This window comes from Acinonyx jubatus, chromosome A1 (genome assembly GCF_027475565.1).
Source record: "Acinonyx jubatus isolate Ajub_Pintada_27869175 chromosome A1, VMU_Ajub_asm_v1.0, whole genome shotgun sequence".
Classification (NCBI taxonomy): Eukaryota; Metazoa; Chordata; class Mammalia; order Carnivora; family Felidae; genus Acinonyx; species Acinonyx jubatus.
This window is the reverse complement of record NC_069380.1, coordinates 56,082,982-56,098,437: the sequence shown is the minus strand read 5'-3', so window position 1 is coordinate 56,098,437 and position 15,456 is coordinate 56,082,982. Positions and strand designations below refer to the sequence as shown.

The 15,456-nt window shown below is 38.0% G+C and overlaps 1 non-coding gene across 1 annotated transcript in view; it reads left to right on the top strand.

The window, feature by feature from the left end:
• The window catches only part of LOC106969505 (uncharacterized), a 47,538-nt gene extending 32,286 nt beyond the window's left edge, over positions 1-15,252 (top strand). Inside the window, exons 3-5 of the transcript XR_003422220.2 lie at positions 1,965-2,076; positions 3,479-3,517; positions 13,867-15,252. This is a non-coding gene — a transcript (uncharacterized LOC106969505). The remainder of the gene's footprint in view (positions 1-1,964; positions 2,077-3,478; positions 3,518-13,866) is intronic.
• Positions 15,253-15,456: the final 204 nt, after the last annotated feature.

Below are 15,456 nucleotides of genomic sequence, written 5' to 3'. Positions count from 1 at the left end.
CAGTATACAGAGCTTTGCTAGAAATAATACAATTTACACCCAAAATAGAAATATATACTTCTTGTCAGAGTTAGGACAAAGTATTTTGCATTTTCATAACCAGGTTAAAGTAAATTCATATATATGTGTAAACACTACTTTATATTTATTATAATGGTATTAAATTGTAGATGATGCTGATCATATGGTAGCAACTGCTACATTATTTATAATAGCTTATACTTAATTTTAGGAATAAAAAAATAGAAGAGAATAAATTTTTCATCGCCGGAATATATGTCCATCTGCATTGTGATTTCATAATAAAAACACTACATTAAACTATTTTTAGTCAAAATTTGGCAATAAGTAAGTTTTAAATATAGAAACAAGGATATCATTGTTTAAGAATTTTTTATTTAGGTATTTCAGTTGTAGAGCACAGATTCATTCATTTCTGTTGACCAAGCATTTCTTGAAAACTTACTAAGATTAAGAAATAGGAAGAAGAGGTTCTTGACATTAAGAAATGTACTGTTTAATAGGAAGTGAAGCAAAAAAAAAAAGATCATAATGTTATGGTGAGTCCTATAATAAAAGTATGCAAAGCATATGCTGAGAAATCATAAAGGTAGACACTTAGTCATGAAAAGGTTGCAAAAAGGATGCTATCAGTGTTAATTCTCAGATGTTTGACCAGCAGATTTTGCCTTGTTTTATAAGGTCATAATATGTAATATTAGTATATTGTATAATATAAATGTGTTAGAATATGGGAAAATGTATTAAAGAAAAATGTGTCTTTAGTTGTTGGCACAACTCAAACTCACTCCTGCGGTAGCATTAACAGTTAATATACTTTGCTCTCTTCTAGTAGTTGTGGGCTGCTGTAGACTCTCACACAAATAGGCAGATGCCCTATTAAACCTGAAAATTTGGGGTCATCACTTTCAACTTGGCTTTCAGTAATTCCTTCGTATCTATCAGTCTGTTTGGTCTGCTATAACAAAAAATGTTATAAGCTAGATAGCTTATAAATAGCAAATGTATATTTCTTACAGTTCTGGAGGCTGGGAAGTCCAATATCATGGCACCTGCAGGTTCAATGTCTGCTGAGAGCCAGTTTCTTCATAGATAGCTATATTTTCACCATAAGCTCACATGGCAGAAGGGGCAAAAAAGTCTTCTAGAGTCTCTTCTAGAAAGGCACTAATTCCATTCATGAGGGCCTTGCTTTCATGACCTAATTGCTTTCCATAAGCCCCACCTCCTAAACCCACCACATTGGGCATCAAGTTTCAATTTATGAATTTGGGGTGATGGGCATAAACACTCAGTTCATTGTAATGTTCTAATATATTTTCTAATCAGTTTTCTTGAACATATCTGTAACAACATTTAAAACTTTTAGGGGTATCTGGGTGGCCCATTGGGTTAATTGTCCAACTTTGGCTTAGGTCATGATCTTGCTATTGGTGAGCTCGAGCCCTGCATCAGACTCTGCTAACACTCAGAGCCTGAAGCCTGCTTTGGATTCTGTGTCTCCCTCTCTCTCTCTGCTCCTCCCACCCCCTCCCAAATAAATAAACATTAAAAAAATTTAATAAAGTAACATTTTATGCATTCTGAGCATCTGCATTGTATCATATTTCACTAAAAAAGTTCATAAAACAAAAAAATTCCAATTCCTGGCACAATGATCCAAACCTACTTCTGCAGACCTATCATCTGTAATTTCATACATGCTTTGGTCAAGACTGTGTTCCTCCTCTAATAAAGGCAGTCTTCATTTTTGCTATAAATGTCAGCCTCTCTCTGAACCCTTTTATTTCTAGTTTTTCTGGTCTTGTATCTTCTGTTTGTGGGTCCTTATTTGCCCCTTTGAATTTTATTCATATGTTTCTCATATTATCTAGTGACTTCTATCTTAAAATTAAAAGTTGAGATTTTATGATTCAATAACTGTTCTTTCCTCTTCTTCATAGTCACATATGATATGTGCTGACTACAATTCCTGTTTCCATCTCCTCATCTCTCATTAACTCTCAGTGCCCTCCAGTCTGCCATCTAGCCCACCACAGCACCAGATAACTCCAGGTCAGTCTAGCAGGATTTTCCATTCAATGAAAACATTTTATTCTTCACAATATTTGATATAGTATCCAAGACTGTCAAGAACTCAGCTGATTAAATATTTGCTAGTCTTCTTGATTTCTAAGGAAATCTTTAAATAAAATATAAATATACACACAGAAAGTGATGGGACCCCAAGAACAAAAAGCAGTCATTAAATGTTTTCAATTATGTGTGTCTTTATACTCCAAAGTGACAGAAAACAACACAATGCTCCTCAACACTACATGACAGTAAATGAATTTTAAAAGGAAGAAGCCTAGGTAATGTTAACTGGGAAAACAATTCTTTATTTAGAATGGTGTAGCACGCATTTTCTCTAAGGAGAACTGCTAATTTTTAAGGTTATGCTTCCAAGTAGGAGTTGTAGTAAGAGAAATAACAGGTCATGGCTTCTTGTCATGTAAGGAGAAAAGCTAGAAAGGGAGTTTTGCTGGATTTTAACATGGACTGACACCTAAGCCCAATCTGAAGCCTGAAGGAAGGGATAAATGGAAGCACACAAGAGGTCCTATGATGGAGGGAGGGACAGAGGTCACAGAACTGGAAGATGAGGAGGAGAAAGTGCAGGTAAGAATTGGTATGAAACCAGGAGAGTCTGTTCTGTGAAGAAAGCCTCCCTGGTGTCATATACCATCCTAAAGCTGAAGTTTGGCAGGTTTCTCCTGTGCTGTGCAAGTCAAAGTCCAAGTTAACTGGAACTTGAATCTTAGTACTTTCTTGGCTTTAACTCCATTTTGAGATTTCCCAGAGCCTTCCAAACAGAACTTTTCATTCTAGAATACTATTCTCACGAAGTCTAACTGGAACAGAATAACAGAGGGAATGGAGGCTTGATGCACCCTACTCCCTTTCTGTCTCCACAGAAATAAGGACCATCCATCCCCATGAGGAGACTTTTATGAGGCGTCCCCACGGCAAGAGGAGGCAGTGAAGACACCCACTGTTTTGGGACAGTTGGTCTCTACAAATGCAGGACAGAAAGTAAAACCACACTTGATAGTACTCTTTAAGTTAGTTTGGGGACATCTTTTCAGAAGGAAGTAGGCAGAAGTACCTAGGATACACGCAATGATAACCCCCTTCTTCATGAATGCCTTTAAGAAAATTATTTCTAGATTTCTGCCACTTATCCCAGTTTCCTCCCATGATTCGTATTAACCAAAACTTTAAATGTTCAAATTTCTGTCTTGACCCAAACTTATCAGTCACCAAACCCAAGTGAATTCTATCTCAAAAATATTTCTTCAGTACAAAACTTGTCTAGCTTCATGGCAGCAGCTGGTCTAAGCCACTAAGATTTCTTGCTTTGTTTCCTGCAATAGCTTTCTAGTTATGAACATTCACTCTTGCTTCTTGCTTCCAGATGATTCTCCACAAAGCATCCAGACAATCCTTTCAAAATGTAAGTTTTATCTCTTGTTTTCTTGCATAAAATATTTCAGTGGTCTTCCTTGCTTTTAAATGAAATCTCCTCAATTCTTACCATGGTATATAAAATCATGCCTAAACGTCTCATCTAAGAATGCTACACTTTCCTTTACTCCTAAGCCCTGAACCACAATCACAGTATTGGAGTTTCTCCTACTTTCCAAGCTACTAGGGACCTCATTTCTTCTCTTTTTATATCTCTGCCACAAAAGAACTTTCTTTTAGCCTTTAACAGTCACTTCCTTGTTTTCATCCGGGATGATTTCTATATATCTTTTATAAGTTATCTTAAGTATCAGCTATTTGTGGATGCATTCCTCTGAATACAAACTCAGACTATGTTCCTCTGGTGTCTGTGTGTGTGTGCATGTGGTAGGCACTCCCCGTATCCTAGTTTTTCTTCATACGTCTCTACTCTAAGTATGTGTATGATTGTTATTTAGGTCTATCTCACCCTACTTGACCAAAACCTTATTTTGGAAAGGGACTGGGTCCATCTCAGTGTAATTTTGTGCTTTCAAGAGCACAAAGCAGCCTTCTTTCAGTCCTTTTTCTTCCCTCCCTGACAGTTTTCTGGATCTAAAGGCATACATTTTTCTTTATTTTAATTCTTATTCTGAGAAAGAGAGAGAGAGAGTAGTGTGTGTGAGTTGGGGGCACAGGCAGAGAGAGAGAGAGGGAAAGAGAGAGAGAATCCTAAGCAGGCTCCACGCTCAGCACAGGGCCTGACACAGAGCTCAATCCTAACTGGGATCATGACCTGAGCCAAAATCAAAAGTCAGATGCTCAACTGACTGAGCCACCCGGGCACCCCTAAAGACACATATGCTTTAAAATGAGAGTTGGGAGAAGTAATGGATCAGGGTGTGAGAATAAATATAATCAAACATCAAAATAGTAACAGACAAGTAAGCCAAAAGAAAGGATATGAATAAAGTAAAAGAGAAGTACAGCCTAGAAGAGAGAGATCTGGAAACTTAATATCCCAAGCCAGTGCCAATTATCTTTTCAGAAATTAAAAATTTGAAAAACCCACATGGGTTAAAACTTCCTTTTTGTTTCCATGTGTTAATAAAATACACTTTTTGAAATGTCGCCCACCATTCCACTTTCAAACACAACAGTTGTTTTAAGTTCTTCATGGCTGCTTAGAGTCATTCCCACCTGCATATGACTTTTTTAATAATTACAGTGGAGGTTTATTTTGTCTACTGACTGATTCACTCACCTTACCATGGACATTTTCCTGCAGTGTTTACAGTAATCACTTTAGTAAGAGCATACCATGCCACTGAATTACTACAATTCACTGACTGTTCCCTGATTTCTAACCATTTTTCTACTAATTTTTTTCTATAAAAATAAGTCTATAGTAATAGCTGGTTTCATGGTCATTTATTTTTCAAAGTCTAATATTTTTTAGGTTCCTCTTACCAGAAAGATATTGATGTGAAAGTATGAATGTTGCTATGTATCTAAATATAAACTTCAATATGCTTTACATGAATCTTTTAAAAGCCACAAATGAGAGAGGCATAACTGTATATCAAGTTAATGGAACGTATGTAAGGAGAAAAAATATGGATTAAAGTCAGAGTAACTGGCCTAAATGCCTCTGCTCTGTAAATTAACTATCTTCCTTTCTTATCTTGTCTCTCCCTTCCCCCACCTCTCACTCTCTCTTTTTTGTCCTTTGTTGTCTGCTGTGATTGTTGACAGCCTGCAAAAGCATCCTAGTCTATGTGAAATTAGCTTTCCAAAAGGCAAAATTGCTATTTGAGAAGATAACATTCAAAATGATTCCTGTGAATCAGATAGTCTATTGTGAGATGGACTGAATTATGCATTGAGTTGCCACAGATTGAATATTACTATTTCAAGAACTTTTTTTCCTCCCATATCTTATAAAATAGGAGCCAGAAAGTGGAAGGAATTAAAGGTTTCCTCTTCCTTTTCGATTTCACCCCTTCCTGTCAGCCTCCTTTCTTACCTCATTGTCTTTCCCAGTCATCTTCCTAGAGATATATATTTAAAACACAAGTAATGCATTCTAATTGTTTTGTTGATGTTTAATTGAGAGGAAGAGCTTCATCACTATAGCAAACTCATTTTGCATTTCAGAAGAACACATTAACTTTCTGCAGAAATATTTTTGCCAAAGACTTTGTTTTGATACTGCTTTAATTTTCTTTAAGCCTAATTTTCTTTCTGTATTCATTATGTAATGGAGCTTTGAAAAAAATGGCAATCTCTGTGTTTTGCCTTGAGCTAGCAAAGGATTGTTGTTCTTGTTTTTTAAGGAAGTACAATTGCTAAGAAAAATTAATGGATAATTCAGCAACAATTTTACTCCTGCAAGCGTAAAGAAAAAAGAAAAAAGGCATACATGAAGAATAAAAACCTTAGAAAGTAATGGATGAATGGTTACAATGTCTATTGGAATGCCCAGTGTAAAAAAATACAGATGGTGGTGTAGATTTAAAAGGACATATAGGCACAACTTAAATATCTTTTCTTTAAATAACATAACTCTCTAGAGTATGTCCTTAGGTATTTACAGAGATTTCAATTGCATTTTAACTGATCAGTTGAAAAACTAAAAATTCTGTGATTATGAGAATGAGTGAAAGGGTAAATCAAAGGATGATTTTTAAGCTCCGCCTAGTATCCTTACTCTGCTAAATTAAATAATAATGTGGACTATTTGGGAATCTTGTAGGAGAAAAAACAGATAGATACATGCAAATAGTGAAAAACTCAGGCCTTCTATGTAACATTTTCTACACAATATAAAGCATCATAAATGTTGATTGCAGGTTCAGCACAAAGGTCATAAAAACATACAGACCATTCACCAGGTTCATCTTTTCAACCCCCCTTCATTCTAACCCCCCCATCCAACCCCCTTCACAGAACTTCTCAAATTGCTCCCTGATCCCTTCTAGGTCTTGGTTCCCACTGCAGCATCTATTATATGAAATGTAACTTTGTCTCCTTTTGGCCAGAGTATGATCAGAGAAATAGACTAGTAGGACATACAATTTCAGAGATTATGCTCAAAAATGTAACACGTATGCTTGTGAGGGCTGGCACAAGTTCCCAAATCCATAGGGCAGGCTACAGGAAAGGGCACGATGGAACTCTCGGGCTTAAGCTAAACCTACTGTCCACCATGGAATTTCTCTTCAAGAAAACCTCAGTTCCACTCTTAAGGTCTTTCAACAAGACTGAACCAGGCTCACCCAGATGAATTAGAATAATCTCACTTACTTAAAGTCAACTGACTATGGAATTTAATTATACTTACAAAATGCCATCACAACACCTAGATTAATGTTTGAATGAGTAACTGAAGGCAATAGCCTAGCAAGTTAAAACCTAAAATGGACAGCCACAGTCCATGCCTTGTAAACTTAGCACCCATACACACCTGAAACCAAACTTAATCCTCAAATAGAGACAACATGGGGTGCCTGGATGGCTCAATCAGTTGAGTGTCCAATGCTTGATTTCAGCTCAGGTCATGATCCCAGAGTCATGGGATTGAGCCCTGCATCAGGCTCCTTACTGAGTGTGGAGCCTGCTTAAGATTCTCTCTCTGGAGAAGATTCCCCCTCTGCCCCTTCTCTGCTTGTGCACACATGCTCTCTCTCTCTCTCTCTCTCTCTCTCTCTCTCTCACTCTCTCTCTCTCTCTCTCTCAAAAAGACAATAACAAAGTCATACTTCTACAAAACATGATTCAGGTATCTTGCATAAATCTGAAAACAGGCCAATCCTTTCCCTAGGAGAGAATGCAAAGTATTGATGTAATGCTCACTTTCTTCTTTGATATGCTTTAAATTATATACTGTGATATAAAGTTTATTATAAATACCTCTTACATGACAGGGGGATAAGAGGAAGAAGAAAATATATTTAGCAGGTGTATGTATATAAATGTGCATATATAAAAACATATTTATATTAAGAAAAATACACATAACTATTACAATCCTCATTTCTGCAACTGATCACATAGTTGTAGCAGGAATTTATAACTACTTTCTCCTCTAATTCCAGTTCCATTCTTCAAGGGTCTAGGCCATTAGCAGTCCTATCTGAATTGTACTTTAACCCTGATTTTAATCGTAGGACATGACAGCACTAGGAGATACCCTAGGGAATGTTCTGTATATCAGACATACTCTTCCTCACTTCTGTTATTCAGTAACAACCCAATTACCCCCTTGATAATCTGGATCAGTCAGCCCAGACAGTAACATTGTAATTCTCACCTTATCCTGCTAATTCAGAGGCACACAGAGCCCAACGTGGCCAGGAGGCAACCTCATCTTCCAGTTCAGTGATATTATTGTTTCATCTCCTTGTGGATACATTCTTTCTTTTCCTTTGGAACTAAGGACTCTAGACCAACAAAACCTAAGGTCATGGGAATAGGACATCAAATGTTTGTGTAATACAGAACTGAATCACTCCAATTTCCATTCTTCAATCCCTGCATCAATGAATGCTAGCTGTGGAAGAAATTGCAACATATAATAGATGCTAATTTAGATCATATACAGACTCCTGCAGGACACTGCATAGGTCCTACAAGGTATTGCCACCTATCTGGCACTATAACAGAGTCTTCAGAAGACTATTTTACCATTCACCTCAGGATGATGCAAACATGATAAGACCAGTGATTTTCAGGAGCATGGGCCCATGCCACACTTTATTTTCTGTCCAGTGAATGTCTTGAATAGAAGTGATGCTGTGTGGAATACCTTGGAGGTGGATAAGGCATGGTAAAAGTCCATGGGTGGTAGTTTTGACAGAAGTATTGAGTTCAGGGCAGGTAAATCATATCCAGGGTAACTGTCTATTCCAGTACGAATAAAGTACTATTTCTGTGATGGAAGCTGTCCAGAGTTATCAGTCTACCATCAGGTAGCTGGCTGATCAACTTGGAGATTCAGATGTATTCTAGCGTGCCTAGTTTTATTCTCTACTTCTGGCACAGTAGACAATCAGCAGTAGTTGTAGTCAGACCCGACTTGAGTATAATTCTGTTAATAATTCTTATTAAGACTATGTGAAACCTCCATCCCTGCCACCATGGTCAATCGGCTCATGAGTCCAGTGGGCAATGACAGGGGGCTAGGGAAAGAGGTTGACTTATATTCAAAGAATGGGTACTTTTATCCACTTGATTTTATTCATTTTTTAATTTTTTAAATGTTTTATTATTATTTATTTTTGAGAGAGAGAGGGAGAGAGAGAGAGAGAGAGAGAGCGAGCAAGTGGGGAGGGGCAGAGAGAGATGGAGACAGAATTCAAGGCAGGGTCCAGGCTCTAAGCTGTCAGTACAGAGCCTGACACAGGGCTCGAACTCATGAACCATGAGATCATGACCTGAGTCAAAGTCGAACGCTAAACAGACTGAGCCACCCAGGTACCCCACCTACTTGATTTTAAAAATCTACTGAGGTCACCATTTCAGGAGCAGTCATATAGGAGACAAGTATCTTTACATCCTTTTACCATTTATAATAATCTATGCATGTGCCTCTTCCCCAAATCTCCTTGTCACCAGTTTTCTCAATCATGTTCCTTCTAAATCCTGACCATTTAGCTAAATTATTAACCACAGCCAATGAGCTGCTATAGACTTGTGCCTCTGGTCATTTCTCTTTACAGGCAAAACGAACAACCAGGCATATTACTTAGAAATTCTGCTCTCATGAAGGATTTCCTTTCACTGTTGTCCTTTTGGGGATGTTTAGAATGTAGTCTTACAAGTATCCACGTTAGGTGATGCTTGGATGTCATGCAGAACCATCCATAAGAGAACCATTTTTCTTCTTCAGTCTCCTATTCACAGGAAACTTTCCATGAGAATAAATATTGGTGTAGACTTCAAAAGTGAAGGTAATGGAAGATGAATGAAGACCAGAGGGAATTTGAGCCACTTCTTTACACAACATACTTATGTTTTCGGGGCCTGGAGAAGCCTCATCTTGTATATACTGCTTCCATTGGACGATGAATACCCAAATTTATGGCTTGAAGGCTCAGACAATACCCGATTCATGGTTTCAACATCTATGCAAAATCTCCATACCTGCCACAATGATCACTTTGTTCATATGCTCATTGAGCACTGAGAAGTAATCCCATACATTTGATTAGTAAAATCTGCTGAAATCACCATTTCATGGGGGGCATCTCAGGTTGCCTCCTAACTTGGAGAATTATGGATAAACATCGAACTTTCTACTAAGGCCCATAGTAAAAAGGGCTTTCTCAAATTGAAAGTAGTTATCTCTAGGGGATTATTAGGCTTTGTTCCAAAAATCTCAGGGTGATGCTACAACTAACCTAGTGATGCCTGGCATTAAACTTCCAGCATCATTGGATTTACAGGATTATATGGTCCAAGTGTTAGAGCAGTTTGCATGGCAGTCCAGACCTGTTGCACAACCTTCTCTTATTCTTGGCCTAACTCATATTGAACAGTTTTGGTCACTTGGTAAATGGTTCAAAGTAGCATAAGACAAATTAAGAATATGTTTCCAGGGGCACCTGGGTGGCTCAGTTGGTTAAGCATCTGACTCTTGGTTCCGGCTCAGGTCATGATCTCACAGTTTGTGGGTTCAAGCCTCACATTGCGCTCTGCACCGACAGTGTGGAGCTTGTTTGGTATTTTCTCTCTCTCCCTCACTGCCTCTTCCTTGCTTGCTGGCTCTCTTTCAAAAAAAAAAAAAAAAAAAAAGAAAAGAAAAAAAGAAAAGAAAAGAAACAAACAAAAACCCTGAATATGCTTCCATATTCCATGGAGGCCTGTTAGGTTTTGCACTTTTTTTTTTTTTTTTTTTTTTTTGTGGTAGGAAAGGCCAGAAGCAGCTACTTATTCACCTTGGCAGGGATATTTCAATATTCCCACACCAATGGACCCTTAAAAATATACCTAAGATGAGAGGGCCCCGAATTTTTGTTAGATTTATTTCTCACTGTCTGACACACACTATACTTGATATATTATTTAATATGTAAATATAAACTGGGGCACCTGGGTGGTTCCATCATTTAAGCATTATACTCTTGGTTTTGGCTCTGGTCATGATCTCACAGTGTCATGAGTTGGAGTCCCACATTGGGCTCTGCGATGGCAGTGCGGAGCCTGCTTGGGGTTCCCACTCTTTCTCCCTCTCTCTCTGTTCCCCCCAACTTGCACTGTCTCTCAAAATAGATAAACCAATCAGCAGAATATCAATAGAATGGGCCAGCATAATATCTTGTGCAAGAGAAAGGCAATCAAGGTAACCCATGAGGTAAATTATGACTTAGGGCTGGAGAGTTGAGACACCTGTGAAGGACAGTGAAGGTAATGGCACTGCTTGCTACGCCAGCTGAAAGCAGTACATTTGGTGGTCCTCACTAATAGATATTCAGAAAATAGCACTTGCCAGATTGATAGCTGTATACAAGTTGTAGGGATATGCTGATTTGCTCAAGCAATAAAATCTTCCACATGTGGAACAGCAGTTGCAGCTGGGGTCTATGACCTTGTTAAGCCTATGATAACCTACTGTCATTCTCCAAGATCTGTTTTCTGCACTGGTCAAATAAGTAAATTGTGGATGGTAGGAATTTCCACATCACTTCCTTCAACTCCTTGATGAGGGCAGTCCCCGCAATCCCGTGGAATGGAGCTCTACTTTTTTCCCTAGGTAAAGCATTTCTAGTAGCTTCCACTTGGTCTTTCCCACCATAACAGATATCACTCCATAGTTTGGGAAACCAAGATGGAAATTCTGCCAGTTACTGAGTATGTCTATTGCAATTATACAGTTTGGAACTGAGGAAATAACCACAGTATATGTTTAGTAGACAACTGGACTGACTCCAAGATGGATCTGAGCTAAAAATTCCACTGATCATCTGACCTCCGTAAGCCGCTATTCTGAATGATGGACACAGTGTGTGTTGCCAGGAATTAATTTTAGTTCAAAGACAGTGTCCAGCAATTGCCAAAAGTATCATTTCCCTTTCTCCAGTACTGCCATTCTGGTAAGTCCTTTTGGAGAAAGATTAACAACAAACACTTTGGCAATATCTCAGGGTCTTTCCTCAAGTAGAGTTTTAGGTCTGTAAACTGGCTCAAGTCTGGGAGTTGACTGAGGTGCCATGACTCAGTGTTTCACTGATTCAAGATGGACTTCTGCGCACCTGATCTAAAACTCTTCTGCTTATGTAGTTTAAGTAAGCAGTTAGCAGCCTTTCCTTTTATTTCCTTTTAAGGTCACCATATTCAACTAACCACTGCAATACCTCTCTATGAGTCAGATATTCTCACTGCTTTGACTCCACTGTCTATTAAGTTAAACATATCCACCTTATCTTTTTTGATTAAATGTCACCATCTGGCTTGTACAATTCTGAGATTACGTTATCTCCATTGTTTTTAGGAACCCGTTAAATGGGAGCAGTTCCCACTGTAATTTATGATTTATAGACAAGAATAACCACAGGGCTTTTCAGGGATTTAAAGACCCTACTCACAAGTATTTTTCTCAGTTTCAGTGATAGGTATGTCCTTTGGACCAGGAGCCATTTTCTAATTCCTCAAGCTAAAATATGGAATCCAGCATCTCTGCTCAGTGAATCCATATCAAAAAATTCAACCTCATCCAACTGTTTGCTCTCTCCACCATGATCTCATTCATATCCTTAGAATCTGTTCACACATGTATTTTCCAGATTTCTGTCACTACAAATTGGAAAATTTATTGTATAACAATGAGCTTCATGGGTTATAGTTTATACTGCATCATTTGGGGTCTGCTGGAAATGGAGTTTGGCTTTAGGTCTAAAAGCACATTGTGGTCATGGGAATAGATCTTGAGGAGATCATTGATGGCCTGCAAGTGAACTACCTCAGGCCCACCCAATAATATCCCTTACTTAAAGTCAACTAACTGCAAACTTTAATCACACACACAACGTATAGCAACAGCTAAATTAGCGTTTGATTGAAAACTGGGAATTAGAGTCTAGCCAAGTTGACCCTGTCCCCTTCCTCTTGATGTATCCCCAGAGGTAGGCACCTCACCCAACCACTCAGTTCTTCTTGGAAATGTAACCACGACACGCCGTTTCTTTATAATTGCTGAAGCTACAACATACAGAGTTTGGGTGGTGAAAATGTACACTGCTTTGGGAACAGCAAAGCTTAAAATGATAAAATGCAGACGAGAGAGAGAGAATATAGAAATGCAAAGAGAGGTAGAGATGAATGGATCAGAAAGTGCTGACTCTGCTTCCAGTTTTTCTTGAGGTCCCGGCATGTTCCTATCCTTGGATTGCTAAACCCCGATATCCCTGAAATTCCTCTTTTAAGTTTATTTTAATTAGGTTTCTGTTGCTTGCAATGAAAAATATTCTAATTCTATGAAGTTTTCAAACAAATGACTTGGGTGGGAGAAGCACTATTGAAAAACCCAACACAATGAATAAAAAGCAAAGAAAGACATTTTGACAAAAAGAAAAAATAAGGGAATGCAATATGATTCAAAGCCCAGCCTCTGAAGTCAGATATAACTGCTTCAAATCATGAGAGCAGTGTGACTTTTGATTCATTAATCCCCCACCGAAAAAAGGGGGGGGGTACCTCCCATGCATCAAACATCATCCTTAACATGGAGTTTTTTAGGAATACACAATCCTTACTCACATAGAGATTGATGAATATTCCATATTTACTATCCCCAGGATCCTGTGTGCAGATTGAGGCTTGATGTTAAATATCTTAACCAAGATCACAGGTAGTAAGCATTTATGCCATCTTCACAGACATAGTAAGGACATGAAATAAGATATGACACAAAAAGTTTTTAGCACATTGCTTGTCATATAAGTTAGTACTTAAATCTTAGTTAACAAGCAAATGGCCTCGTTTCTAACATTATTTTAGTTCAAGTTTTCTCTAAAGTCATTTTCAGCTTAGGCAATCATGACTCTAGATTAAAGATAAAACATTACATAATTATGTCAGGGACTAGCAGCTGCCAACACTATTTACATACTCCTTTTTCTTCTTAATGAAAGATTTCTAATTTTATTCAAGGTGGCAATATACCCATTAAAAAATTACATTTTCAAGTTTCTCTTACAGGTTGGTATGAGTACATATTTCATTCTGGCAACTGAGATAGATGTAAAATCATTGAATAGTTCTGTTGAAGTCCCTCAATCAAATGTAGGACAGGCATTCTGTAATGGGTTTTCTTTGCTTTTCTCTCCTTCCTCTCCTCTCCTTTCTGGAAACTACTTTGAGATGGAGCTGCACAGCCATCTTGTAAACCTGCAGGAAATCACTCACTATGGATGACAGAGCAGAAAGACAGAAGCAGCTTCGGTCTTCATTGATTGCACAGAGCTACTAGGCTAACGGTCAACTGCTTACCTTTGGGGTTCTTTTATATGAAAGAATAAATCATGTTGTGTTTCATCAATGTAGTGTGGTGTCTATTATAATAGCAAAATGTAACTGCTACAGTAATTTTTTGGAAGTAACAAATTAAGGTTAATGTCATTAGACAAAGATTGCAAAACTCAAAGGCATAAGGACCAAATTCAGTTATGAATAGTTATCAGTATATGCCTTCTCTTCTCAGAGCTTTCCTCTCTGTAAGTCTAGCTCCAGCTTGAAAAAGGAATTTGCTTTAAAGAAGGTTACATGCACTAAGATAATATCATATATATTTTTAGGAACAAATATAAATTACTTGCTAAAAAACTGTAAGAAACCAACAAGACTAAAGAACACATGTCAATCAGAGATAAGGAATCACTTGCATCTAAAGGTTAAAGTATTTAAACCCTAAGATTTGGGAACACCCTGCTGATACTGGTATACTCCCTTGGCATTTATCTTGTCATTTAAAATGTTCACAGCTAGCAATATATTGGGTTTATTCTTCTTGCTCTATAGGAGATGGAAGCCAGTGAAGGGACTGGAGAGAGAGGTAGCGGGGCACTAACCCTCTCTGATGGCATACATGGTGTTTTGGGACCCAGATATAGAAATAAATGCATATAAGTATATAAATAATTTTTTAAATGTGCCAATATACTATGACATAAAAATAGAGACAGAAACAGCTTCACTTTAAGCAGATAATTAATGTTCACCCTTCGCATTAAGAATGGTGTTTTACAACATTGAAATGTGAGAATTTAATTCTCCATTTCCTGCTGTTTCATCACCTTTCTTCTTCCTCCCCTTCTGCTATGACTCCTCCCCACTCACCACATACACACACCTCCTGGAGGGTTAGCACCAATCTGAAAGTTCTGTTTCCTGGTATTCAGTGTCCTTTTTGCAAAAGTTGAAATCTTGAAAAAAAGATGAATCTATAAAACTATATCAGCTAAAACAACTTATACAGGTACATTTTAAAACTCAGATAAAATACTCCTGATCTTAAAAATCAACGTTAGGGGCACCTGGGTGCCTCAGTCAGAAGGGCAGGAAGCTCTTTTTTTTTTTTTTTAATGTTTATTTATTTTTGAGAGACAGGGAGAGACAGAGCGTGAGCAGGAGAGGGGCAGAGAGAGGGAGACACAGAATCCCAAGCAGGCTCCAGGCTCTGAGCTGTCAGCACAGAGCCCAACTCGGGACTGGAACGCAGGAACCATGTGATCATTACCTGAGCCAAAGTCAGATGCTCAGCTCACTGTGCCACCCAGGTGCCCTAGAAGGGCAGGAAACTCTTGATCTCAGGGTTGGAAGTTCAAGCCCCATTTTAGACGTAGAGATTAAATCAAAACTTTTAAAAGTCAAAATTAAAGAACGAAAGCCTAAACATATACATGAAAGAGACATGTATCACATATACCAAAAAACTGGAATTTTAAAGTTGAA